Source organism: Alligator mississippiensis, chromosome 11 (genome assembly GCF_030867095.1).
Source record: "Alligator mississippiensis isolate rAllMis1 chromosome 11, rAllMis1, whole genome shotgun sequence".
Taxonomy (NCBI): Eukaryota; Metazoa; Chordata; order Crocodylia; family Alligatoridae; genus Alligator; species Alligator mississippiensis.
The window spans coordinates 2,267,535-2,294,535 of record NC_081834.1 but is presented as its reverse complement, the minus strand read 5'-3'; the positions used below and the strand labels follow the sequence as shown (position 1 = coordinate 2,294,535).

The following is a 27,001-nucleotide window of genomic DNA, read 5'->3' as shown; positions in this document are numbered from 1 at the left end:
GATAGATAGATAGATAGATAGATAGATAGATAGATAGATAGATAGATAGATAGATAGATAGATAGATAGATAGATAGATTTCTATTCTTTACCTGCACTGACCATCAGCAGGGCTGTGACCTTTCGTGAGTACCATTTCAAAAAGCATTTTGCTTTTCTGTACCTGGGGTATCTCTCTGACTTCAAGCAAAAACTGAGAGTTTTAAAACTCTCTCATAGGACATATTTTAAAATAAAATAATTGAAGGATGATCAAACTACTGTTTCAGTTTTCACATTTTTAAAGCCTGGCATTATTTCACTCACACACACACACACACACACACACACACACACACACACACACACACTATAATCTGATCCAAATTGTAAACATTTCTAAAGGAAAAGCAATACAAAAAAAGGAAAAAAATTGGAAAAAAAAATATTGTCCCGATGAAGTTTTATTTTTCTCCTATTTTTATTCCCACCCAAGTGCCAACTAAGACAATTCAAAGGCTACTAATTTAGTCAATTCTGGGCTTTTTTCTATAGAAAAGGAGGACGCATGCCTGACACTGTATCAACCTTCCTGCCAAACCTCAAGCCTGCATTTCAAACCAGGGAAGTGCTCAAGCGCCTCAAAAGGAGCAAAACACTGCAAAAGCACGTTGCCCATGGGCAAAGCAACGCATTATCCCCCAGCCCTGACTCAGAACGAGCTAGGGTGTTTTAGCCAAATCTTTCCCCCAACAGTATTAGCTTGAGGCTGAGCCTTGCAATGGCCAACGTCAGCCTGAGCAGTTCTCTACTGGGGAAAGGACAAGAAACCACAAATCAAGTCCCATCGTGGAAAGTACCCGACAACTTTAACAGTAAAACAGCTCGAACAGCCCAGTCATTCTTCCGGCAATGGAAGTAGATGGGAGTTTTGCCTAATTGATGGTTGAGTGCAGACCTCACAGCTCGATTCCTTGAGCACGGAGGAAGGACGTTTGGGCAGCGACATTCAGCATGTGCATGGCTGGCTCGCGTGAGTTTTGTTATACGGGATGAAAAGGGACACAGCTCGCTTTCAAACCCGATTCCTGAACAGACCTGCTCAGATCGGCAGGGATGCTCGGGAAATGCATTGATTTCAGATATTCCTTTAATGCCTCTGTATCTGAAGGCTCATTTTTACATATAAACACACCATGATTTATCCAGACAGATATTATACATGCAAAGAGTTTGGGTTCCAGTTCCACAGTGGGTAATGATCTCATTTTTCCCAGCTATTTATTTGCATAACGTTGACTGTTGATGATTAATACATAAGGCTGCGGTTAGGCTGAGACCACTCTTGAAATACAGCCCGATTTCCAGAAACAGGCATGACATTAATTATTAACTCTGAACAGAAGATTTGCACTCTCAACAGCACCAGGCGCTAAAATAGCTCTCCTATACAAAAGTGCATTAAGTGAAAGTGAAAGCCAAGTTGATCACGCTGGTAAAGAAAGTGTCTGGCTCCCAAGGCCTATCACTCAATAGGAAAGTTTACCGTCCTTTAAATCCATTTACAACAGGCAAAAGGGAGCTGGAGATGGAGACCCTAAGAGCACAGAGACTGGAAGGAAAGAGCAAGAAACACAGGACTTAGGACTTCGGTGGGGTCAAGGATCAGCCTGATTTTTTCCCCCGAAATGCAGCATTTCAAGGAGCACTACTGCAGAGAGAGGCTGTGCAAAGATCCCTCCGTGATAAAAACAGGAGGCATATTAAGTGATATAGGCTCCATCTTGCCCTTCTTTACAACAAACTGTGTTTCCTATATATAAAAAAAGGGCTATAATTTGCTTATAAATAATTGACTTCTCCTAGATTAAAATCTCTTGAGGGGCTCTCAGTTTATTCACAACAAGCTGCTTCTGCCTGCAGTGCAAATTAGGCCTTTCAAACCTGTCTCATCTCAACCAGAAATGTTATGAAGAGTGATTTTTTTTTTTATCCCCTATAATAACCTTCAACTAACCTTTAAACTGAAGTGAATAATTTAAATCTTATTTTCATATCAATAGAGGAGTCAAGCCAAGCAATTATCTTTTATCTGTATACTCTGTCGTCAGAGCAAGGCATAATAAAGTTTTCCCAAGCGGGCAGAACGGGGGAGAGGGAGAGAAGGGGGCTCAGGGAAAGAGAGAGGGAGAGGAATGGTATCTGAAGACATTAATGCAACAATGAATTATTCAATAATGAGTACGAGATCTGTCATAAAAACACGGCTTACATCTGCACAATGTTCTGGGGCTGCGCTGCGCACGCTCCATTTGGGTGCCAGGAAGAGGCTAAAGATAAACATGACAAATTGGCAGATCATCTGTTCAATTAGGGCAGGAGAGCAGGTGCACCGCGCTGCGGCGGTGGCACACGATGGCACTGTGATGGGCCAACCAACAGGCTGATGGGAAATACCTAATTTGCGTGACAGTGATGTAGAGCAGCTCACCGCGAGGAGATTGCTGAAGGGAAGAAATAAAGGGAAGGAGAAAAAGAGAGGGAGGGAGAGAAAGGAAGGAAAAGAAAGGGGAGGAGGATATTATATTATATTTTATATATATATATATATATATATATAAAAGAAAGCAAGCTCAGGTTGCAATTCCCCACAGTGCTCATTAAAATTCTACTGAGCACATTTTTCCCAGCCTCCCACTGGACGGTCCATGATCATTTTTATTAATTCATAAAATATTGCACCAGTGATTGAGGCTGATGATTACAGGAGCAGACAAACACGAGGGCTGGTGAAATATCGCATGTCTCCTATCAAGCCACTCAGAGTAAAAACACAGACGTTGCATGAAATATTCATCCCTTCTATTGGCCTTGGGCAGGGAAGGGAGGCGGGGGGCAACGGGCGTTCGGTGGTAGGGAGATGCACTCTTGAAAAAAAGCCAAAAACCCAACATTATTAAGTTGCCGTATTCACGGTTCTTGCTCCGCTACCGGGGGAGATGCACTCCTCTGCTTTCCCAGCCACCCCGCTGTGCTTCCAGGGCTGGGAGAAAGTCGTGAGCCAGCAGGAAGTTTTGGCTCAGAGGACTGAGATGACCCTTGTCCCTGTTCTCATGCCGGCAGCCAGCACCCTCTTTACGGGTTTGGAAAAGCAATCTTGCTTCCTCACATAACTAACAGTGAGGATGCCCCGGCTCAAGGGAGCATGCTCTTTTGTCTCGAGCCTACATACTTGCAGAAGGCAGGGGAGAGGTGCACCTTACAGACAAACTGCATCGGGGAGGCATTTGCTTCAACACCATCAGATCCTATCTGATGCAACTGCAGTGTAGAAGAACCTTAAAGTGAAAACTGCTTTTTGCACAGGACCTCTGCGCTTAGCTTGACGGGCAAAGGCAAGACCCTGTCTGAGCCAGGCAGCAAAGCAAACCTCGAAGCTGGGGATAAAAGGGACGTACAAGCGCCTGTGACCACACAGTAAATTGGCTGTGCCTCCCAGCAGTGCCCAGGAGGCCGCCCAGCCCAGAAGCAGGGTGCCCTCCTCCACGCAGGCAGGCTAAGTAGCTTAGGATGAGCTAATTGGCCCTACCAGTCAACCAGGCTAATTGCACAGAGCTGGCTACCCTGCTTCTGCTTTAGGACACAGCTTGTCTGGGGCAGCATGATGTGCTTGTAGGTGGATAGTAACATTTCCCAGATCCAGGGGTGGGTGTATGATCACATATACTGATGCATATGTTTATCAAGTTAGTTTAGTTTAGTTAGGTAGGTTTAGTTAGTTACTAAGTTTCTTAGTAGAGCATCAGCAATCATTAGAATTAAATGGACATCTCTTTTGCAGATTCAAAGGACAAAATCTAGCTGTCTTGAACATCTTGACAGCGCATCCAGTGCTTCACCGAAAGCTATTTCCGCACCTGACTTCGTGGTTTCAGCTAGTTTTCAGGCATCATCAACCAGTGGGTAGCAGGCCACTAGCTCTACTAAGAACCTAGGGGCATGAGGCTATATTATTCAATATAAGACTGAAATAAAAACAAATATAACTTGATTGGAAGGTGCATTCGTTTGCTATATCATATATCTGAAAATATGACCAACTAGGCAAAGCACTCAGAAGAGGTTATTTCATTAGCTCAGCAATCATTAGAATTAAATGGGCATCTCTTTTGCAGATTCAAAAGACAAAATCTAGCTGTCTTGAACATCTTGACAGCGCATCCAGTGCTTCATTGAAAGCTATTTCTGCACCTGACGTCATGGTTTCAGCTAGTTTTCAGGCATCATCAACCAGTGGGTAGCAGGCCCTTGGGAGTCGCTCTCGACAGACACCGTGCATCATGCAAGGCCACAAGCTCGTGCGTTTGCTAGGAGTCGCCCTGTGCCATCCTGGAGCTCTCATGGCAAACTGAGATTGCTCTGAAGATTTGCTCCTCGCCCTGCCACGTGTGTCGATGCCTGCCCTGTCCCGGGACTTGCGTCTGAAATTGTTTTCTCGGCTTCTAGTTCTTTAGTAGTGGTAGGGATTAAAAAAAACAACATGTTCAAGAGCAGAGATGCTCCAAAACCTTGCCAGCCGTCAATCCAGGCAGGGCTCCCGTCGCCGCTGGGATGAAGTCTGGCCTTCCTAACCTATCCTCCTCCCTTCTTCTTCAGTTACTATTTCCACTCTGGACCTCAGAGCACGCGTGTGTATTGGCACGGATGACTACACGTCAATGCCTTCAGCAGGAGTTCAGCAGCGTATCTGGGTTGTGGCATTTAATAACCATTTTTTTTTTTAGTTAAGTACGACCTGAATACATTAAATGGTGTCTGCAAAGGTGCTGTCGGCACGTGCATGCCCTGAGAACTTTCCTCGTGCTGATGAATGGATAAGAGGATATCCATGTCACACAAACAGCACCTAGCACTGAGAGACATTAGTAGGTTTGCAAGGAGCCTTTTGTTTTAAAGAATTAGGGGCCGGGAAGCTCTCAAACGTTGGTGCCTGTGGGGGAAACAAGAGCTAGAGGGATAACACTGGATCATTCAAAAGAGCCACCTATATGGTCAAAATTAAAACAGGGTTTTTTGTTTTTTAGTTTGTTTTTTTTCTACTAACTTTTGTAAGTCTACGGGTTGTCCACCAATGCTAATAGGAATTGCTGTAAGATGCCAGAAGAGCACAGACCAACTGCAGACGCTTCCTCAGCCTGTCAAAGGGTATTTGTACCCAAAAGCTTGCAAAGAAAATTTTTTCCAACTCTTTGAGTTGGTCTAATGAAAGATAAAAAGATAAAATAACCTTGTCTGCATATATTCATTGATGCTTCTGCTCTCTTCAGCACGGCTGAGTAGGGTTGCCAACTCTTTGAAACTATTTCGGGAGGTTTCTGGAACGCCAACATGCCCGTGACACACAATGTGAACGTGCCCGCATGCTTGCATATATTAATTATGGATTATAGTGCGTTAGACTTTACATCGGGAAGGCAAACGCACATGGCTATTACTTTTTTAAAACCTGCTGGATTACTGCATAAATCGAATTCGACACTGAATATTTATTTGAATGAATGCCCTTTCATTTATCTCCCAGCTGACCCTCCTGGAGACTTCTATCCGATTCCTGGAGACTCCAGGGCGACCCTGTAGGGTTGACAACCCTACGTGAGGCTCGTTCTGGATCCAATCAAGCGCTAGAGCCGTACATCCAGTCTGGACAACGTAGGTCGAGAAAGCTGTGCACAAGCTACAAGGAAATGTTACATGAACTATTAAGCCTGGAGACAAGAAGACTGATAACAGCTGTCAAATACCGGAGGGTTCGTTGTAAAGAGGATGACGATCATCTGTTCTCTGGGGTGGCAGGGAAAGGGCGGGGAGAAAGTCATAAATTGCAACAGGGGGATTTTGGTTGGAGATAAGGAAGGACTTTCTCATCACGACAGTGGACAAGCTCTCTCGAGAGGCTGCAAAATCTCCATCCTTGGAAGTTTTTCAGAGCAGATGAGACAGACGCTTGACTGGCGTCGCTTAGACCAGGAGGGCCCTGCCTTGAGCAGATGACCTCCTGCCGTCCCTACCAGCCCCAGTTTGCTGCGATTGTACCCAAAACACTGCTCAAAAGCAAATTAACTTCAGGTCAAAAAAAGTCGACCACAAAAAGAGGTCCACTTTTGAATGGCCCTTGCATTTTATAGAGCTAGGTATTGGCATCTCTCCCCATCACCGATCCCCAAATTCTGGTGATAACAGACACAAACTCACCTTCCATCTACTCAGAGTTGGCTGGGACCAGCTACGGCCTGGGAAGATATTTCAATTGTGATGCAGATATTTTCACTAATTTTTTTTTTTTGTTTAACTTTTTGCTTGTTTTGCTTTGTTTCGGGTTCATTCGCTTGTTTTTTTGCCCTTTGCCCCCCGCGGATGACTAGGAAAACTACTGACTTCTCAGAAATACCCATTCAGCTCTCGGCACAGGCTCGAAACCTCTCAATGAAAATAGGATAATAAACAGCAATAAAACAGAACACTGGATTAGACATCAGACCAACTGTACCATTAAACATTAAATATCTTCGTGTAATCTTTCCACTTAAACCAATGATTAAACAGATTTAGCAGATGATTAAACAAATAAAGATTAATGAAACAAGCAAAGTAATCAACTCTTTATGGGGGAATAAATGGATGATTCAAGACAATATGAGAACAAATTGTCTAAAACTAATAGTGAATGTGTTGCTTTTGTCTAAACAGCATTTGTTATGTTCTTGCTCCGTCGTAATCAAAATATTTGCTTTAAACGAAGACGGATCTGAACATCTGAACTAGTATCAACAGGAAAAAATATATATTTATTCTCTTTGGGCTTTCTCCCAGCACTGCTGGACAAATCCCATTTCTCCCACCCTTGCTCATTAAAGCCCTGAGGCACATTTACACACGTGCAATTTTAAGCCCATGAGAAGTGTTGTGTGTGGCAGAAATGCCACCGTGGGTGCCCCTCTCCAGAGATCTGTCTCAGCCAGCCTGGGAGGCTGGTGTTGAATCCCTCAGAGCGGGGATCTCCCACCTGGTCTGCATGACAAAGGCCTGGCGCCTGGGAGGCGATGCTCTGGTCACCTGGGCAAGGGGGAAAGACCCAGCCCTGCGCGGGCCCAGGTAACCAGGGATGCTATGGGAGATTGGTCGGTTTGTAGCCAGTATTGGCAGCTTCGATTGGACCGAGCTGCTGAGGTCAGAGAGGTTATTTAAGGGCTTGGTCCAAGAAGAAGGGGCGGTCAGCCATGAGCCATTAGCCATGCGGTCATCCAGGTGAATCTGAACCTGGCTCTCTCCTCATCACCGCATGCTCCAAGAGTGCCCTGCCTCCAGAGGAAACTCCAACCACCTCTGGACGATGAGAGTGAGTAAGCTACTAGTGATCCCACTAGATATTTAGCTTCAGTAACTCAGATGCGTTTAAACGGCTACCTCAGCCACCCTGGTTTGCTCTATGGGATTCCTTTGATATTCCTGTAAGATTTCTATAATACTGCTCTACCTTTTACCCTGTTTCCGCCCTACCCCCTGTAATCAATAAAGTTCTCCTTTGTGACCGGTGTGGGAGACTTATTGAGGGGTGGGTCTAAATTGTGCCAAGGAGGCCCCTTAGGTCGGTGGACTAAGGGAGGCTTCCTAATAAGCCCCTGACTTGGGGAAGTGCCCCAAGTGCCTGTATTGGGTCTAGCACCCATTGGACAACCAGGCCTGTGTTCTCCAAGGTGCGCAGAGCCAGAAGTGAGTCCAGAGCCTTGGATGGTGGCAGCGGGACCCCAGGCTAGCGGGTGTGCTCCAGGGAAGGGGTCGGCCGGACGGGAGGCACCCCAGGGAGGCACTCGGAGCCTGGACGGTGGGCGGCGCAGGGAGGTGGGCGGCTCAACGCAGGAGCGCCCCCGACTGGCCCGCCACATTATGGGCTTCAGTCGGGCTGCTCATGTTGATGATGTTCTCAGGGCCGGGGCATGGCAAGCACTATTTGGCCTGCATTTGTTCCCTTATTCTACACATTTTGGCTGAGTGGACTGAAAAGTGCCACATGATGGGAAGCTGTGAAGAGGATACTTCTGATTTCTTTGCCAGGAGGAGGAGAAAAGCATAGCATCACAGAAAATGAGGGTTGAAGGGAGCTCAGGAGATCACATCCAGTCCAACCCCTGCTCCAAGCAGGACCAGCCCCAACTACATCATCCCAGCCAAGGCTTTGTCTTGTTGGGTCTTAAACACCTCCAAGGATGGAGACTGCACCACCTCTCTGGGTCACCTGTCCCAGTGCTTCACTGCCCTCCTAGCAAGAAAGTTTTTCCTAATATCCAACCTCAACCTCCCTCGCTGCAGCTTGAGCCCATTGCTCCTTCTGTCATCTGCCCCCACTGAGACCAGCCCAGCTCCATCCTCTTTGCAACCTTCTGCAGGGAGGTGAAGGCTGCTATTCAATCCCCCTCGGTCTTCCCTTCTCCAAACTTCCCTCAGCCTCAACATAGATCATTAAGGTGTGCATGAAAGGGATTGTGTGCATAAAGACCATAATCAGCACTTTTAGGCAAATTTTAGCTATATATTTCTAGACCTCTTGGGCCAACTCCCACGTGTAGTTCTGCTGGCTTCTTCAGGCAAGCAAGCACCTGCCAAATTGCACTCAAGGATGACCGGTGCCAATGGAAGGACTTTCTGAGACTTGCGTGGACTTTGAAACAAGCCTTCAGCCTTGGCATCTGAACAGCCTTGCACATGGGTATCTGCGTGTAACAAAACCCCTTCGTTTAGCTGGATGCAAACAACCACCATAATTTTACCAGCCCCCAACTGCTGCCTCTCATTTTCTTTGCACTATAATTTCCACATGGATATTCATGGTGCATCCAAAGCCAAATGCCAAGGCCAATATTAAGGCAAAGAAGGGCCTAGGGAGTGAATGCAAGTTGATTTTTAGCAGAGGAGGGAAGAAATAACATCAACTGCTTTCTCCTCCCTGGACAGATAAGACGTCGATGTGCTGTCATAGCCCAGGACATCATTCGGACAACCATCAGTCACAAAAAAAAAAGGAATTTCAAGTTGGATTTTCATCAAGCACTTGAAGGCACGTACCAAGATGGTTATAGCTGCAGCTCAAATATTAATGAGCCAGGTCAAATCAATACATCTGGAGTCCGCACAGAGAAGCAGAAGCTTTGTTAGCATCTCGCGTGCCGACAGAGACCAGGAAACCTCAGTCCAGAGGCCGAATGCTGTGAACCGTCTTGCTTCGTGTCCCGTGTGATGTTGCCTCCTGTCGCCACGTGGAAACTCAGGACTCTCGCTCAGCCTTGGAGAACTGCAAGGACGCTGCTTCCCCGACCACACACCGCTGTGCAGAGCTAGCCTCTCCTGGTCGGCACTGTGGTGAGCTTTTGCTGCCCGCTGGCAGCCGGGTGGCCTGCACAAAGGGCACGCGGCTGTCTCTATCCAGCCACGTCAAAGTCATTATGGGCAACTCATCCGACCATCTCAGCAGCCATGCGCTGGGCCCGGTCCAAACCCTTCAAGGAGCCCATGGACAACAGAGGTGTGACCGCGGCCCACGCGGTCTAGATTGCAGCCTGTCGGGCTGGTTTGGGGGAACCGCTCGAGGCATCGTGCTCACCTGGAAATACTTGTAATTTAATTGACTTCCTGACTCTAAGTGTAGCCTAATTCATGCCCAGCCACATGCAGCTTGCAGCTCAAGGCAGGACTCCTGAGATCTGAGCCCTTCCGTGCATCCCCTGAGCTCCCTTGGGGGAAAGGGAAAACTGCTTGCTATCCTAGACGGGGCTGGGGGGAGAGGATGGGGATTGGGAGGACAGACAGCACCAAGTAAAGAAGTCAGGTCACCCTAGAAGGGCACCAGGCAACTCCCCAATTCAGGCAAGACCTCCAGGCCAAGTTAGTTGCTTCCAGCCAGCACATGGGGGTTGAAACCCGGGGTCCGCTGAGCAAGCTGAGCCGTTCCCACCCCCAGCAAAGATGCAGTGGCTAAAACGGGACCGGCTACTAGCAGCCCCGCAATGATACCTCTCATCGGGCTTCCCAGAGTCCAAATTTAGCTTTTGACATCAACCCCGCCACGGCGCATCCTCTCTCCCTCTTGCTGCAAGTCCTTTACATTCATCAATTTTGCATACGGGACGATCGTGTTTGCTCTAAATGCTTTTGTTTTTTAGTTTCCTAAATTTTTTTTTTCCTTAAGCAAAAAAAGAGAGAAGAAATCAGGGTGGAGGGGAGAAGAAGGAGGCTTCTCCAGACAACCTGTCACCAGCCTGCGACTGCCGAACGAACGTAAACCAACTTCCACCGGCAGCGCAGTTACTTCATTAAGGAGAGAGAGAGAGACGAGGCGCATCACGGAGAGATAATTACACGCGTTTCTAAGGTTGCCACTGCAGCATGCATATTATATATATATATATATATATGGCATATTTATCCACTCTTGTAACCGCTGGGAACATTTTGCACAAAGCTAGTCATATGGTCTGGGAGGATCCTGGGTTCACGATTTGGAGCTGTGCACCTGTCGGGATTTTTTCGGGGGGCCCCAGCAAAGTTGGCACACAAGCCAACAGATACAGCATCCTCATCCGACCCGCAACAAGGTGGTGACTTGGCCGATACAGGAGATCAGTGCTGTTTTGCTGGTGGGAAACGTGGCACAGGCTGCACCAGATGCAGACCGTGTTATTCAGGCCATTCAGAGCTCTTGTTATTCAGGCCAGTCTGAGCCGCGGGGGAATAACGCAGCCTCTGGGGACACCGCCATGCTCACGGAGCGGATGCCAGCTCCCCACACTCGCACAGGTTGGGGGTTCAGAAAACCAGCGACCAGCGAGCGTGGTCCGAGGCTGCTGAAGTCAAAGCAGGGATGAGACCGGCTTGTGTTTAATGCAGCGCTGTCTTGAATGCAAACTCCACCCAGACCAACTTGTGTTCGCCAAGCGGGGAGATAAGAGGCTGAGCCCCCAGGATTGACAAGCTGCATCATGACCGGGACAGGATGGGTGGCCGGGATCCAGCTTGGGATGGCTTAACCTCCCCATAGGAGGTGGAAGGGTGAGTCAGAGCCCCATTCCTATGCCTCATTTCCTGACCAGCTTATGCAACCACTGGAAACCCCCCCTGTTTCCATCATCTTTCATATGCATGAACCTGTTGCATCAAGGCTGACCTCCTCTCATCTTGGGATAGACACGGGAGCAGGAATGCGACTCCCAGCTCACGTCCTCTCCAAGCAGGGCCCCTGCGAAGTACCAAGAGGTCACTGCTAGATGGAAAAGTCCTCAGAGCAGTAACCCAAAACAGAGCGACCAGAGCCCTCCGAGGTGGCCGGGCACACCGGGCCTGGCTGGGGATGGCGCTGGCATCTTACAAGGGGTAATGCAATGCCATGTTTGTGATCTCCGTTTTGAAGAGTTTCTTTGTGCAACTTTGCACCGTGGCAATAAAAGGTCCGGCCTTTCCCGCTGCCATCGCAGGGCGGTGCCGAGCAGGCGGGAACAGATGCCATTGCCTTCAACTTGGAGACCTGCGGCCAGCACCGCTGCTCCTTGCACCGCTCATAAAAAACTCAGGGTGTCCAGCGTGACATAGCATCCACGTGAAGGCATCGTATGCCAGGCCTTTGGTGGGGGTAAATCAACTTGAGCTCTGTTTCGCCGGCTTCCAGCAACCGAGCACTTTGGCTGCACGTCCGTAGCTGCAACGCTGCCCTGGATTCGTGGCTCCGTGGTTCTTCGGTCCCCCGAGTCCCAGGGGGTTATTTTCCCCTCCTGGAGAGGCATCTCCACGTTGAAACAAGCTCCGCTCCCAGCTGAGTTCAGCTGCCAAGTGCTGAGTCCTGACACAGCAGGTGCGAATGCTCTGGGGACAGCCCCATCAAAGCTGCTGCTGTAAAGGAGTTTATTATTGCTGTTAAGCTGGAAAATAAATGCCTCTCGTGCTTCTGAAACAACACATCCCCATTCTCCAGCATGATGTGAACAGCAACTTTAAAGCCATGCCCGCAGCACCCAGTCACTCCACGTCGGGCTCCAATATACCGTGATGTGCACCCATCCAGCTTCCCCTTTGCCATCAATGGAGCTGCGTGACCCAGGTCCTCTCCCCTGGGAAGTGTGGGGTGTTCAGAGGATGCAACAGGGCAGAGGACTCCAAATAAGGGCCAGACACGGCCGCCAAGCAAAGGCACAGGCAAGTTTGGCCCTTGGAGCTGCAAACAAGGTTGCATCGGGGCTTGCAGGCAGAGGTTGTGCATCCATCTTCACTGAGAAAGCAATCACAGCAAAGCGCAGAGCGTCCGAGTCTGAGGTCAGGATGGGGCATGCATGAGGCTCAAAGCAGCAGGAGCGTAAGCAGACACAACCCAGACCAACCTTCAGGAGATCCCAAGCGGACTTGGGGAACCCATCCGCACCCTGCAGACAGCACAAGGGCCTGGTGCTTTATCCTACAAAACGTGGACATTGGAGAGACACAACAGGCTGGCTTCCAAAACCCTTCTTCTGCCTTTTCCCCACTTTCCATCGTTGTCCCTTTGTAGCACGGAGGATGCATTTCCACTTTTTAATGCAAAAAAAACAAAAGCAGGGTATGGAAATGCCCATGTCTTTCCATAGGAGTCACCTGCTGCTATAGTGGATATTTGCACTGGAACAACCCGAGGTGATAAAGCAGGGCTAGAAACATATGAGCGTATCACAGTCCACCAAGCCGTGCACATCTGCAAACCGGTAGGAAAGCAGCAGACAGCTCTTTCCTTTCCAAAGCACCACCCACAAACCAACCCAGCGATTCGCAAGCAACAGCTTCCAAGCCACCCCACTTCACAAGGAGCTTCACTTGTTAGTGCCTGGCTTTTAATTAAGAGCAGAGGCAGAACATCCCCCGCCACCCACACGCAAACGACTCTCCCTTTTCCTTTACTTTCTGCTGGGAACAGTCGCAATGATCCAAACTGAACCAAAAGCGCCCGCTCCTCCATGAACCACCTCTTTCCAATTACAGTTTGGCCCAGAGAAAGTTTCCTGCGGTCAAGTTAGACCTGGGGGGTGTACTGGAAATGCTGGCAACTCCCCCAGCACGAATGGTGGCCCTGCTAAAGCATGCCAACAGAGGCAGCTAGCAGTTCAGCTTGCACAGATGGAGCCTGCCTCCACTGTCAGACAGCTAGAAACCGAGACATAAAATAAAATATCCCCCCTGGGCCCTGAGATGAAGGAATTAGCACAGCCTGGGTGCTTGGAGCCAATGATGGGTGGTTTAGGAGGGTAGTAAAGCACTGGAACAGGTTACCCAGAGAGGTGGTGACGTCTCCATCCTCGGAGGTTTAGACCATCCCTTCGCTGGGATGATGTAGTTGGGGCAGGTCCTGCTTGCAGCCGGGGGTTGGACTAGATGTGACCTCCTGACTTTCTGAAGGGTCCAGATCAGGCCTCTGCAAGCTGTGCCTGCAGCTGGCAATGGGGGAGACACGGGCCCCTTCTTCCCATAGCCACAGGTAAAGTCCAGCCCCTTTGTGCATGGGTGGATCTAGGATACTGAAAGGGGGGTGCAGATGGTGAAGTGCATCATCACATATAGCACAACACATTATTATCCAATTAAAAAGAATCTAGAAGCTTTACTAAAACGCTAGGGGCACAGGGCTATATTATTCAGTTGACGATGAAAGTGAAAACAAATACAACTTGATGGGAAGGTGCATTCATTTGCTGTATCATATATAAAAACCCAACAAAAGTACTCAGTCCAGCAGTCATTGGACTTAAACGGACATCTCTTTTGCAGATTCAGAAGATAACACCTAGCCTTCTTGAGCATCTCGACAGTGCATCCAGTGCTTCACTGAAAGCTATTTCCACACCTGCCTTCATGTTTTCAGCTCGAGTGAAAAAACAGTCTGCCAGGCTGTGAAATAGGAGTTACGTGACCAGGAGCAGCCAACAGACAGCAGAATGGCAGAAGAAAGGCTAGCTTGATTGGTGCAACATCAAGGCTATTAAAAAGGAGAGGATCATTAACACCTGGAATGAAGAGTTTAGAAAGAATCAGGGAGATGATGATAAGCCATGAATTCAATAGACGCTCTACCTGCTGCCTGAATAGAAATGCTACTGCTACTGCCAGGCAGCTTTACTCTGGGTGAAACTGGGATCAAAGGGAGGTGCGACTGCACCACCGCACCCCTGCAACTCCTGAATGGCTAGTGCCGCAAGGGAGCAGAGCAGCCCCCTTCTCACGGGGATATCAACACCCCCTATGCACAGTGAGGGGCTGAGATGCAGTGAGAGGGGAACTGTTCGTGGACCCAGCCGTCCGCGGTTGCAGTCAGCCACCCCAAATTGGCGTGGCATGCAGTATAGATTTTCAGCACCAGGAAATCCCACGTGGGCTTGGTAAGAGGAGGGAAAAGCACCTACTCCTCCCTCCATGAACCGGCTGCAGCATGACGGGGACACACCATCCAAGCCCTGACCGCCATCGTCTCCCCAACGTAGGCAAGACTGAAGTCTCCAGCGCAGCCCAGGTACTCCAGCCCGATGCTGGACCCAGAGCAGGAGGGAAAATAATGAGCCTGACATTTCACACCGCCACTCCCAGCCCCGGGGCGCTCGGCAGAGCCCCCCTGCTCAGTCCCAAATCCCTCGTTAGGCAGCGGATGGAGGGAGCGACTTTGCCGAGAGCCGCTCGGGGCCTGCAGAGACGCGGCGGAGAAAGGCGGCAGCTCCCATCACAGGCAGATTCAGCTCCAAACCTGTATTGACCTTTACGTTTAGCTTCAGCACCTCCTCGTCTCTAATAGAGCACGTGGATTTATATTCAGCAGCTGTCGTGGGAGAACACAGCACGTCCATGACATGAATTACAAGTGTCCCTCCTATAAGTAATTTGTTGTGGGCATGCACAGCCATCACTTGCCATCTCCCCCTGCCCCCTCCTCTTTCTTTTTTTTTTTTTTGTCTCCTTGCTCAGGCTCATTACTATATTGTGGATATTCTCCACTAAAGGGCACCTCTTTGAATGCATTTGCTTTTTTATTAATGTGTGCTAAGACGAGTCAAGCCTGATTATCATGAAGACAATTGCTGAATTCCCTCCTGGAGAAATCTCATCTAGACTGTGTAGGCGTTTTAATTTCAGAGACCCATTAATTGGCACAATTGCTTAAGCAGCTGCTTTCCATGTCATTTTAGGCCCACTTTATGAAAAACAGAGCAAAAAGGAAAAAAAGTCTGATGACAGGCCAGGGCTCTCTGTACGGCAACATCGCCGATGCCAGGAGCTCCTTGGAGGCGCGTGGGGATACTGGGCCAGGCGGCCACCAGAATACAGGACACACAGGCACCTGCAAACCACTTGCCTTTGGACCCGGTTTCAAAAGAGTTGGGCATTTGCAATCCTCTCTGAAACCCAGTGGGTTGCAGGCACCAAGCGCCGATAAGAACAAGGCTGTGGACCTTTACCTCACCTGGGACAAGACAACAAAGAGGGTAAGGTGCCCTGCTGCTGCCCCAGGTTGCCCCCAGTCAACAGCTCCCTAGTCTTAATGTGATGCTGGCCACATCACCACCCAGAGAGGTGGTGGCTTCTCCATCCTTAAGGGGTTTTAAGACCCAGCTTGACAAAGCCTTGGTTGGGATGGTCGAGTTAAGGCTGGTCCTGCTTGGAGCAGGGGGTTGGACTCGATGTCCCTTCCAACCCTTATTTTCTATGAGTCTATGAGAAGCATTGGAAGGCCAGAACATGGCCAAAGGAAGTTTGCCAGGTAAGGGAAGACCTGGGGACTTGAAAATCATTGCCCCAAAGGCAGCAAAAAAGCATGGAAGTGAGGGAGGTCACCAGCCAGAAGGGTTGGATCCAGCATGGTGGGGAAGAAAGGTTCCTAAGGAGAAACAGAGGAAAGAAAAAGCAACTCCATCGCATGACTTGTCCCAAACCCAGTCCCCAGAGAGGCATTTTCAGATGGTCCCAGTTCTGCCCTCTGCTATGTGGCAGTACCTCAGGTCAATTGAGGCTGGAGGGTTGATCCAGCTCTTCAACCCCTGTTGAGATCCTACTGGTCCAGTTGTCAACTGGTTGCAGGAGCTAATGGAAGCTGCTGGCGCCTGGGGTTGGCAGTGGGACACCCAAACCTCACTCGGGACCTACCCATTTGGATATTTCCAGGAGAATAAAGACAACCAAGGCCACGTTAGGATGTTCACCACGTGCCCTCGTTCCACCACACAGCAATCCCGACCGCACCTACAACTCCTACGACGACTCCCAGCAAAGTTCGTTCCTGCGTTCCCAACACAGGCTCTTCACTGCTCCGGGACACCAGGCTCCCTACCGAAAGTCAGGTTTAATAGCAACTCTGCCTTTCCTCCTTTGGTCACTGGTTCAAATCCAGCCAACGCCGGTCAAGTTATTACTCCAAGATTAAATTTTCCCTGGCCTAGAGCTTTTGGATTACCTAGTTCTGTTACTTAGCTCCAGTGGAAACTGGTTTCCAATTCATCTGAGTGCAATTCGAGGTACCAGGTGCTAAAGGCTTAAGTGGTTTGTGCCGAGACCGACTCGGATCTCCTGTCTTTATATACTCTAGCAGCCCACATACCCAAGGCAGCTTGCAAATTAGGAGCAATTAGCTTCCCAGATAAATTAATACTGCACGGTGCCACAAAGATACCATATGCTGCTCTCCCCTGATGCATTTCTACACCGCAGATCACATCTAAAAGTTGTTCAATACTCGATCCAATCAAATGACTCAGTGGTCGCAGTCCGGTTCTCGGCAGACAGGTTTCCATATCAAGGAGACAGTCTTACCCCGCAGCGCCAGGCAGCGACCCTGCTGGAAATACCATGCTGGTACGAAGGGGCCCATGGCCTGAACTACCCTCTCACAGCTCCTCCTGGCCAGGCCCCAAACTAAACCTGGATAAGAAAGTCACTCCAGTCTCCAAGCATGATTTGCAAACAAGAAAGTCTGCATTCAAAAAGAGCCAAAGGAACTCAAATGCCCCCATTGCACTCAGATTCAACCGGGTGTCTAATGCCCTTGGGCTCTTGTGAAGCAAAATCCCAACTTTAATTTATTTTAAGGGAAAAATAACCTTTAGTGGTAGCTACACACGGCCCCGTGTTCATTTATACGTAGTGCAGGAAGAGGGTGGGTCAGTGATGCATCCATCACGGCACAGGCAGAGCAGGACTTCCGATCTTAGACTAAAACCGTGCCCTCCCTTTTGCTTCTGAACACGCATTAAAGCACAGCAGCGACCTCCCCACCGTCTCCCTCCAGCTCATGCACATTTGCAACCAGCTGTTTATCGTGCCCGTGTCTGAAACGGGTGTTTTTATCCCCGTTGCATGCGTTTTCCCTAAGGTGATGCCAACAGCTTCGTTCTGTTGGTTGACACATACCCGGGTGTCCGCGGCTCCTTCTGCACTTCGGCCACGTGGGTTTGTCCTGAAGCAACAGTTGGCCGTGCAGGCGAGGCGACTTTGGGCTGGTCGGATGGTTAAAGTCTGGGAGCTCGACCTGGTCCTGCCGCGAGGCTCCTTCCTCCGCTTCTGGGCATCAAAAGAACGGTCATTAGTGACGCCGCCGTCGCAGACACGCAGGCCCCTTTCACACCCCGTCTTCCGACGCGTGAGTCTCTTGTGCACACTCTTGCTTATCACTCGCACACACTAGAACTGTTCTTCGTGATACACGCGCACATTTTACATTCACACCCTTGAAATGTTCTTCACGATACGCACGCACATTTTACACACGCACCCTTGAAATGTTCTTCACGATACACACGCGCATTTTACACACGCGCCCTTGAAATGTTCTTCACGATACACACGCACATTTTACACACGCACCCTTGAAATGTTCTTCACGATACACACGCACATTTTATACACGCACCCTTGAAATGTTCTTCACGATACACACGCGCATTTTACACACGCGCCCTTGAAATGTTCTTCACGATACGCACGCGCATTTTACACACGCACCCTTGAAATGTTCTTCACGATACGCACGCGCATTTTACACACGCACCCTTAAAATGTTCTTCACGATACGCACGCACATTTTACACACGCACCCTTGAAATGTTCTTCACGATATACATGCACATTTAATACACACACACACACACTTGAAATGTTCATGATACACGTGCACATTTTACACACGCACCCTTGAAATGTTCTTCACGATATACATGCACATTTAATACACACACACACACCTGAAATGTTCTTTATGATACACGTGCACATTTTACACACACACACACACTTGAAATGTTCTTTATGATACACGTGCACATTTTACACACACACACACACACACACACTTGAAATGTTCTTTATGATACACGTGCACATTTTACACACACACACACACACACACACACACACACACACTTGAAATGTTCTTTATGATACACGTGCACATTTTACACACACACACACACACACACACACTTGAAATGTTCTTTATGATACACGTGCACATTTTACACACACACACACACACACACACACTTGAAATGTTCTTTATGATACACGTGCACATTTTACACACACACACACACACACACACACACACTTGAAATGTTCTTTATGATACACGTGCACATTTTACACACACACACACACACACACACACACTTGAAATGTTCTTTACGATACATGTGCACATTTTACACACACACACACACACAGACACACTTGAAATGTTCTTTACGATACATGTGCACATTTTACACACACACACACACAGACACACTTGAAATGTTCTTTACGATACATGTGCACATTTTACACACACACACACACACAGACACACTTGAAATGTTCTTTACGATACAAGTGCACATTTTACACACACACTTGAAATGTTTTTCACAATACACATGCACATTTAATACATACACACACCTGAAATGCTCATTATACACATGCACATTTTACACACACACACACACACTCGAAATGTTCTTCACGATACACGTGCACATTTCCCGGTGGCGGAGGCGATTTCCCAGCACGGGGTTAATTACTATATTAATAAAGGCCCAATGTTCATTCCAGCAGAGTCGCAGGACAAAATTGTGGGCTGCTCTTTGCTGCGGACAAAAATATACATTCCCCGTTTATTAATCAATAAAGACGTATCCGTGCCCGAAATTATCAGCGGAATATATTTGCTAACCTAAAGCAATAGTAGAAACAATTACTTATTAATAAAGCAATAGCTAAATCTAATTACATCGCCATTGGATTCTGGGAGTAATAAAACCACAGTTGCCGTGCAGAGCTGGGGGACCTCCTGACCTCAAATCAAAGTTTAAACCATCCATCAGCTTCCAATACATTCACAGCACATCTACCAATTACCGTCACCTCGGCACGGCTCTCTGACAGGGGGCAGGGGTCAGCTCATGCACTGGATGGCTGTAAGCTGGAATAGAGCTTTAGAAATCTCATTATCCTGTTAACCATACATTTATCTGACAAGATAAAAGAGACTAGGTGACCAAGCTATCATTAAAGATTAATAGAAAGTATAAAAAATTCAGCCGCAACCAGCATTCCTGTTTAGTGCCTGCGATAGGCCTGACAGGATTATTAATCAAGGAGCCAAAAAGATTTAGGTCCTCGCGCTCGGTTTTTTTTTTTTCATTTGAAGTCTTTAGTTTTCCTCCACGCCATGGAAACCATAGGTCAAACAAGGCTGCTGCTAATTGGCTCGACAGGATTTGAATAGTAACAAGTCAGACCAATTAGAGAAGCACGCGGAGGCGGAGGTGACGAGAGCGCGAAGGGACCTGCGAAACCGAAGCCCGCTCGAATTGGGGCTCGGGGTCTTTATCCCGGCGTTCGGCGATTAATGCAGGGCGCAGATCAATGCCGGGATGCGTTTGAATCGAGGGCTGCGAGGATCACCCCGGTCCTCGTGCGATTTCCCCCTCATCCTTTATTCCATTTCAGTTTTACATGAAAGACCCCAAGGCAACACCTACACGGGAAGAAATGAGACTTCCCTGTTTTTAAGTCTTAAGTATTCTTTTTATTCTGCTCTGCTCTTTTCCCTTTTGATCATAAATCAATGTCCCTTTCACAAGTTTCCCGAGAACTTGCATTTTCCGGCAGGCTGCACAGATCTGCTTCAATTTATTTATGGCCCGTCCCCCACCCCCCGCCCCACCGGTGAAGAAGAAAAACCCATAAAACGAGGAAAAGCATTCTCTAAAATATATATTTTTTTAATTTAAAAAAAATTAAGTTCTTGCATTGCTCCTGGTCCAGCACAGTGGATTCCTGCAGGCCGCTGATAGTTGTCTAAGCACAGGTCACCGCGTTGGTCTGTCTGCGATATAGTCCCGACCCCAAATGCTGGCATCTCACTGCTGCTGCTCCGCGGATAGCGGGGTGCTCTCAGCATCCAACCCAGCATCCTGACTCCAACAGCGGCACGCGGGAGATGCTTATGGGGAAGGAGAATTAGGACTAGGGCATGGATGGGGTGACCCATCTGTTATGACACTCCCCCGGTCACCAAGTGCACGTGACATCCCGAGCTGCTGGCAGCCAAGTCACCAAAGCCCAACATTTCCATTCGGTTCAACTGCGGGGCCTTCAAAGAATCGGATAAAGCCGCCGGCAGAGAGAGGGGCGCAGAAGGGCTATGGCCAAGTCTGGACCCTTGTGTAAGGAAGCCTCTGACTGATGCCATGTGACGTGGGGACTTTAGGATGGGCATCGCCTTAAATGGACAGGTAACTCCATACGGGACGACCAACCTCCACGAGTTCAAATGCCATGTTGGACCGGGAACGGGCCCCTGTAGCGGGGGAGCACAGGAGGGTACAGTCTTAACCACTCTTCCCTCCCTGAATAGGATTCACCTCCTGAACCAACCCATGGAAATGGCTTTGGTTGCTTCTCAGAATAATAAAGGGTTGACATCATATCGAGCCACAAGCGAAGGACATGCATAAGGGTGTGCGCGTGGAGGGAGGTGATTCTGGAAGGGCTGTTCCCAAATAATCCCCTGTGAAGACCCTTCTCTTCCAGAATGAAACTACCTCACCCCAGATGCACATGGACCACGACTCCAAATCAGGCCCAGAATAAGGGCATCCTCGAAGACGGTCAGTGCACGATTGCACCTTGAGGTCACGTCCTGTTTTAGTCCACGTAGACTCACTGTCCTCAGGAGACAAACCCTTCAGTCTCACTGGGGGTGCCTACAGGTAGCGTAGTTTAGTGTGCAATCAGTGTGTGCATCCACATGTGCACATGCTTACTGCACAGTAAACTTTGCTAATTGAGAGTAAATTTGCTACCTGCAAATGCAAGTGGCAAATTTACTTGTGAGTAGTTACTGTGCAGTGGCCAGTTCGCCACCCAGCTCCGTGCCCACGGAGCTGAGCAGGGGACAGGCTCTCCAGCCCTTGCCCAGCAATTGCAGACTGGAGACTGGGAAATGTCCCAGTCAGGGGCAGGTCCCAGCCTCATGCCCTGAGTGGGTGATCGAGGCATGGGACTTGGAAAGGGCTGCAGGGGTGGGGTAGGTCCCTGCCCCTGCCCCGATCCACCAGTGGGGAAGCAAGCAGCAAGCTAGCTGCCCCACCAGCGGATTGGTGTAATGTCCTTGCTTGGTGCTCCCTGCCAGCCCTGGGCTAGCACCCTAGAGCTCTCCCTGGTGGCAGCAGGGCCCAGGAAGTGGGAGCAGTTTGCTGCCATTGGCAGCAAATCTGCTCCCGCTCCCCTGCACGTGTGGATGCCTGCCTGGGAGCATTTACTTGCGAGTAGTTTACACACGAGCAAGCTGATCCCAGATTAAATGCACATGTAGACACACCCAACGGAGAGCTACACATTTTGAGCTGTAAAAACCAAGGCACAACACATTCTTGATGCTGGGCTGTGGAACAAGTTGGGTCATTGTTTTAAAAATTGTTTTAAAACACTACATTTGTTCTCATGACGGATGACCCGGGCCCAAACCATCATCAGTTCATCCCCAGAGCAGGCAGCACATGGAACCTGGCAGCGGAATAAACCACGCGGCCGGAGCCGAGCCCAAAAAAGCTCCACAAATCAGCTGTGTGAAACACCAGGGGATTTCTCCCTTGTTTTCTTTTCATTGCAAATGGACCTCATTTTTTCCCCTTCCAACAAATGTTCACATTTTTTAAAGCAAAAACATTCCTTTTAACGTGATAAACATTTGTTGTTGTTTTTTAAGCTAGTTTTTAAGCTAGTTTTTTGCCTATCATTTATTTCCATGTGCTGATATTTTAATTAAAAAATCGGAAGGAAATGTCAGGCTTTCCAAAAAAAAAAAACAACAACAAAAAAGTTGTGAGCATTTGCATTTAAAAATCCTAATTATCTTTAAAAAACAACAAACCTAAAAGCGTTCAATTTTATCCCCCCCCCAAAAAAGGCATTAATCAGCCCTGCTCTCAGGCCCTGGTCCAGGCAGAACAAGCAGCTGGCTGAGAATCCTCCATGAGAGAGACCAGGATTAATCCCGGAGGCAGGGGCTGGACACATGAACCAATGACACCAGTTCAAGTGGGAGAAGAGGGGCTGATTGTACACAGCTGAGTTGCTACATCCGTCTGCTCCATCCCATGGTGCACAGATGCTAACCCAGGTGGTTTGCCCCCCGAATGAAGCAGCTGATGGGGCAAGGCTGGGTGGAGGGCCGTGTACTGCTTCAACTTGGCCACATCTCGACCTGCTCTACCCTGCCTGCTCGTCCTTCCCCTCTCCCATGCGCCAGCACCCTTGTCCCATGGGCTGCATCTGTCTCGAGGAGGAATACTCATGAGGGAAAGCAAGATCTATGGGAAGCCCAGACTTGGCTCTGCAAGGGGTCATTGGGGATGAGCTTCAGAGCTACACATTGCCTTCCTTAGATGGACCCTGTGCGTCCCAGGACACGCTCTGCACAGAGCCCAGGAGAGGCTTGGGGAAGGCTCAGGGGGTGACAACTGCCCCAAGGCAAGAGCCAGGCACTTCCTGGCCCTCCCAGGGGATCAAAGCTGCAGCAAGGGAAGTTGAGGTTGGATATTAGAGAAAATTTTCTTACTAGGAAGGTGGTGAGGCACTGGAACAGGTCATCCAGAGAGGCGGTGGAGTCTCCATCCTTGGAGGTTTTCATGGCCCAGGTAGACAAAGCCTTGGCTGGGATGATGTAGTTGGGGCTGGTCCTGCTTGGAGCAGGGGGTTGGACTAGATGTGACCTCCTGAAGTCCCTTCCAGCCCTCCTTGCCTGTGACTCTAAGCATGCAAGGAGCCTGTCATAAACACCTCCAGTCCCCTCTGGTTTTCCAGCTACCTGCACAACAGTGCATGTGGCCATCCCTTCCTTCCCCACGGCATTTTCTCCTGCAGAAATCACATTGAAAAGCATTTCTCCCCATAGCTTATCATACTTGTTCAATGCCTTTAGCTTTTCATTTAAGATCCTGCAGTTGGGCAATTCGTCGGCATGCCTCACTGAAGTGAGACAAGGAACAAGCTGGTGGCGTAGACATCCTCGTTACGGCTCCCTGACTAGCAACAACTCTGCTAGTCACCTGTAGACAAAGAGGAGGGAGAAAGCTCCAGCCGGGAAGGTAAAGCAGCAAACCTCAAGGTAAAGCAGCAAACCGGGAAGGTAAAGCATCAGCAAACCTCAAATGAGAAACACTTTCCAAGTCCGGGGGATGGAAGCAGATAGGCTATGTTATAACCTCTGGAGATGGGAAGCAGCAGCCTCGAGCAGGAAGAGAATCCACCCTCTGGTTCTCGACACGGTGCAGGAGACCCTGCCCATTGCAATTTAGAAAGAGACACGACAACCCCAGCTACATGGGGTATTTCTTTATATTCCCTGGTGCTTCCTCCACGCCACTCATCAGTGCTGGAAACCCTGAGTTTTACCAGCTGCACGCTCTGAGCCACCAAGAGCTGGTCTTGAAGAAACCACCGTGCCCCCTGCGCTCATCCAAAGCAAGCAACAAGAGACTGGAAGGGCCTGAAATCTCTCCTTCCTTCCCCTGCAGCAGAGACCCAGGAAGATACATGGCATCCCACTGCAACGCTATAGTCACCTCCCATCTTTTGGGGAGGTGGATGCTTTTAAAGGGTCAACCCCTGTTTAAAAAAACAACAACAACAACATTTTCACTCCTTCTAAAGTTGCAAAGACATTGTGCGGGGTACATCTATGTGCCAAGCAAAGAAACCATCCAGACCCCGGCGGGTGAGCCAGGAGCAGCGCGACAGGAGGACAGGACAAGCCCTGACCAAAGGTGACCGGAAGAAATGGCGCTTGCATGTTGGCTCCAGCCCAAGGAAGACTCTCCGCCTCTCACAGTATTTGAGTGCGTCTCAGCCATTACCAAGCCGCCCTTGCCCTTCTTAGGAAGCTTCTCCCATAATTGCTTTCCCTTTATCCTTCAAGTCTCCTCCCCACCATTCATTTCCTCCGCTGCGGCAGAGCGCCTGGACGTTATGCAAACACACGTGGGATCAGGTACAGAGGCCACAGCAGTGGCCAGGAGTATTTGCATCTTCTTTTTCCCTCTGCTTCTTTGCTAGAAACAAAGGAATAGCCCCTACAAAGCCAGATGTTTGGACTTCCATTGCCCGCTTCTGACTTCCAGTCGAGCGTGACAGATACAGCCAAGGGGGGAAATATCCCAGGTGCTACTAGGTGCAACTTTCTTCACTTTCAGGCTACTTAGTCATGTTTTGACTCCTGATAAACAGTCTTCAGGTGCCTGCTAAGTCCCCCAGCAAATGGTGCTTTTGCAAAAAGCCCGAGCTCTCAGAATATAAGACGCTGAGGTTTTGATGCATCAGTGAGGTGAGAGCCTGGCACTGCAGCTATGTTATGCACTAAGGTGGAGAGAGAAAGAAGAGAGGGAGAGATAAAAGGGAGAACAGGGCAGCAAGCAGCATGGAAACCAGGAGGAGAAAAGTGCATTGTGCAGGAGGAAGCCAGGAAAAGGGCAAGAATAGAAAAGGATGGGGGTTTGCCCATGAGATACCTCCCGTGGTCCATCTGTCTGGATTGCAATGCCATGGTCTTGCATTGGGGTCACAACCAACTGTTCACATTGACCTCCCACCCTATGCTCATCCCTGAGGCTGGTCAAGGATATCCTGAATCCTTCGGCAGGGCCTAAACCTCTGCCCACCCCCCATCATCTGAGCAGCCAGCTGGGGTCAGCTGAAGCTCTGCTTCCCCCATATAAACCCCTGAACAGAGACAGGAGGCATCTGGGCAACAGTGACCTGACCCAGGGCCACTCCACTATTACTTCCAGCTTGCTCCCAGACCCTGTTCTCAGCTTCACCTCCCGCGTCCAGACTCAGCTCACTGCTGACCTCGCTCTCCATCGACTCCTCCAGTGCCCTTGGCATGCTCCCGGTTGACCTCCCAGCCCCCTGGCCCTATTTGCCCCCAGGACTCTGCTCTGCCATCCTGGCCCGGGTTGGCAACTCAACCCCTGAGCAGCCCAAGACCTGGCCACCCACATCCCGCTGCGACCCCCTTGTGAAGAGAGAAAGGCAGCCCCCAGGTCTCGCCTCATCTTGAGCTCTGCCGCCACAAAAGAAGTTCTGCAAAGTTTTCCCATGGGTTCAAGTCTGGCACCAGCAGTGACACGGGGAGCTGCAGCACAGGCCTGGGCACCATGGGCTGACATCTGCTCTAAACCATTATGTTCCCAGCTCCCCTAAAAGCTGGTGGTGCTGGTTATGGCAGGGCACCGATGCTGGGACAGAGGGTCACCCCAACCTTCCCCTTTTGAAAGGGTTGCAAGCTAAGATCCAAGTGATCCCAGTGCAGGACAGGCTGGATGCTAAAACCCTCTGCGCTGGCATGTCCTGGCCTGAGAGGATGCGAACAGCCATGTGTCAATTTTCCTGGTTGGAAATACATTTATAGATCCTTCAACACTTCCCCGGCTGCTATTCTCGGCGAGGCGCGTTGGATTCTCTGCCGGCTGTGCTAATTGACAGATCGGGCTCGCGAGCCAAAAGGGCTGTCATCTTGCAAAGACATGGCCTGCTTCTGCGTCTCCACCACGATGCGGGCATCACTTTGCCATCTTGCAGGGTGCTCAGTGCCTGCTTTGAACGTGCCAACCTGCCATGGTCTCTTCACCCACGGCTCTTCTTCAGAGGCTCCCAGGGGACTTTTGATTCTACAAGAGGATGGAGCTGGACTGGTCTCAGTGGGGGCAGATGACAGGACAAGGAGCAATGGGCTCAAGTTGCAACAAGGGAAGTTGAGGCTGGATACCTTCAAGTCAGCTGGCCCTGACGGTTTACACCCCAGGGTACTCAGGGAGCTGGCGAGCATCATAGCCCAGCCCCTGGCACCGATCTTCGAGAGCTCCTGGCACTCTGGTGAAGTGCCCGACGATTGGAAGAAGGCCAATGTGGTGCCTATCTTCAAGAAAAGGAGGAAAGTGGATCTGGGGAACTACAGGCCCATCAGCCTGACTTCTATCCTGGGGAAGGTCTTGGAAAAGATTAGCAAAGAGGCCATCCTTAACAGACTGGCTGAAGGCTGGGATAGCCAGCATGGGGTTGTTGCAGGTAGGTCTTGCTTGACCAATCTCATTTCCTTTTACAACCAGGTGACCTATCACCTGGACAAGGGAGAAGAGATTGATGTCGTATATCTTGACTTCAAGAAAGCCTTCGATCTGGTATCCCACAATCACCTCTTAGCAAAACTGGCTAACTGCAGCCTTGGGTCCACCATGATCCACTGGCTGGGGAATTGGCTCCGCGGTCAGACCCAGAGGGTGGTGGTCGACGGAAGTCAATCGTCTTGGTGCGCCGTGACCAGTGGGGTCCCTCAAGACTCTCTCCTAGGACCTATACTGTTTAACATCTTCATTAATGATGTGGACATTGGAGTCAGAAGCGGACTGGCCAAGTTCACCGATGACACCAAACTCTG

At 49.4% G+C, this 27,001-nt stretch overlaps 1 long non-coding RNA gene across 1 annotated transcript in view; it reads right to left on the bottom strand.

Annotated features, from left to right (window-relative positions):
• Positions 1–13,666: 13,666 nt before the first annotated feature.
• Positions 13,667–27,001, bottom strand: part of LOC132244257 (uncharacterized) — an 88,846-nt gene continuing 75,511 nt past the window's right edge. The window contains exons 2-3 of the long non-coding RNA XR_009455847.1: positions 17,434–17,583; positions 13,667–14,048 (exon numbers count right to left, since the gene is read on the bottom strand). This is a non-coding gene — a long non-coding RNA (uncharacterized LOC132244257). The remainder of the gene's footprint in view (positions 14,049–17,433; positions 17,584–27,001) is intronic.